Genomic DNA, 2,339 nt, shown 5'->3' on the forward strand with positions numbered 1-2,339 from the left:
TATTTTGTAACCCCTCTGCCGTCCTAATTCCAAATATCTCAGGTCTGAAACCTGTCTCTGTACATAACAGCCGCTAGCTTGTTGAAAAAAATCTTTACATTTGCTCTATTGAACCGCGGCATACTTGTAGCTTCAGGGGTACTTATTGTTACGTTTGCATTTCACTTTATAAAGCAAGGGAACCAATCAGAATTTAAACCGGTTTATGGTGCACCTAAGACTTATTACTGATTTATTGTTAGTTCGATAAGTCATTTCTTGCTGTTTAATATGAATTTCACCTCTGTTAGGTTAGACATCTTTTGAAAATACAGCGAACCAATGTAAACTTTAAGACTGTATCAAGTAAATGCAGTTTTTAAAACATTTCTATTACGGGTCTATTACCTTAAATGAATTGTACATATTAAGATTAAATGAAATGCATAGATGGATTATTAAGATTACAGTATTCAGAAGTTTATTTCATCGCGCTTTAGCTGTGTGAAAACAAACTAGATGTCACTTATATTATGTAACATACTCAGCAGCTATGGAAATGCAATTGCAACATTTATAATAAGATCCGAAGTACATCAAAACACATTTTATTTTGCAACGTCATGTCTGGTATGTACTGTTAATTTGAAACCTACAGTAACACTAAACAAACTCGACAAAGAGTTGATATAATCTAGCTCATATAGAATTACTGTAGACTGGATCTTTACACGATCCATCGGAAAGAATTGCTTCTACGAAACTTCTATACATTACAGCAGATTTGACGTAATAAATGGCGTCATTTGTTTGGTGATTCGAATGTCACGCTTTGGCCTGTGCAACATTTTTCCCCTTGCCACTATATTGGATCAGATTTGATGAATCAATATATTTGTATGCATGCTGCAAGATAGATATAGATCTATTCTAACTAAGCTGGTTCAGAACCTACCTATCTATATTACCCATGCTTTGAAAGAACTGCATTTTATATAATCAAGTATTCAGATTCGAATATTTTCCGACCTTTATTCCAACAGTCGTCGAAAGCGATTATTTACGACTAGAAATAGAACATGTTTACCGACGTTACGGACTGAAAAAGAAAAAAAGACCATATTATTTATTTCACCTTTATATGATGTTTAGTATTGTTTAGTCTTATTAGGGTGTTTTAAGTTATTTGAAAATCCGTAAATGCATGTAAATATTTTAGACAAGACAAAATATTTTTGACCTTCAAGTGTGATCTTCACTTTTGATCTAGGGATCTTAGTCTTGCACCACGTACTAGTATGGTGATAACTATGCTTAGTTATTTGAATATTTATATATGTTTACAAAAATACAAAAGTTATAGACATTACAAGAAAGAATTAAAATATTTTAATTGAGATCTGTAATTTTGAACAAGTTACACTAAACACAACAACCAGTAATTTTTGCGACAAAATTAAATGAATATTCATCAATTCATGCAAACGTTGACTCTATATGCACATTGGGTATTCGGTTACCTACTCGTGTGAGCGATACCGTCCTCGTGAGATTTATATACATGTAAGTGTACTGGACATTCACACCTAATACATGTATAAATTCCATATTTTACTAAGATTTGAAAAGTTTTTGTATTGAATGTGTAAGATCATACCTTAACTATATCCATGTCAAATTTCTATCTCATATGATATAAATAATTGTAAAAAATACGTATTTTTTGTCGCGAAAATGAAGATATTTTAAGGCGATGCTATCTATTTTCATGAAAAATGGTATTATTTAGGATTTTATTAGGAATGTTTCGTTAAGAAAATGAAAAGCAGGCATTCTGTGTGTTAGCCATTGCTTTTGTTTCACAAAAACTGGAAGCACGGTAAAATTAGAGCGTTTATTTCGAAGGCATTGTGTAGAAAAAGGGATACCTCTGACGCTATACCGTGATACCATCCTCGTTGTTTCTGTCAATTGAGCGGATACCGTCCTCGTTATTGAAATGAAAATTACATTAGCGCAGACCCCTTTTCTAATTTAGCGATAACATGCAATGACCAACCAAGACAAAGATAAAAATTGGATCTTCTTTATACCTTCAGCTACTGCAAGCAGCCTATCCAAATAAAATTTCTTCTCGCATAATTTCTTCAGATCTGCTACCTAGATCCATCCATATTTTTTTTGGGTTGGATTTAACGTCGCACCGACACATGATAGGTCATATGGCGACTTTCCAGCTTTAATGGTGGAGGAAGACCCCAGGTGCCCCTCCGTGCATTATTTCATCACGAGCGGGCACCTGGGTAGAACCACCGACCTTCCGTAAGCCAGCTAGATGGCTTCCTCACATGAAGAATTCA

Source organism: Mercenaria mercenaria, unplaced genomic scaffold (genome assembly GCF_021730395.1).
Source record: "Mercenaria mercenaria strain notata unplaced genomic scaffold, MADL_Memer_1 contig_4725, whole genome shotgun sequence".
Lineage (NCBI taxonomy): Eukaryota > Metazoa > Mollusca > Bivalvia > Venerida > Veneridae > Mercenaria > Mercenaria mercenaria.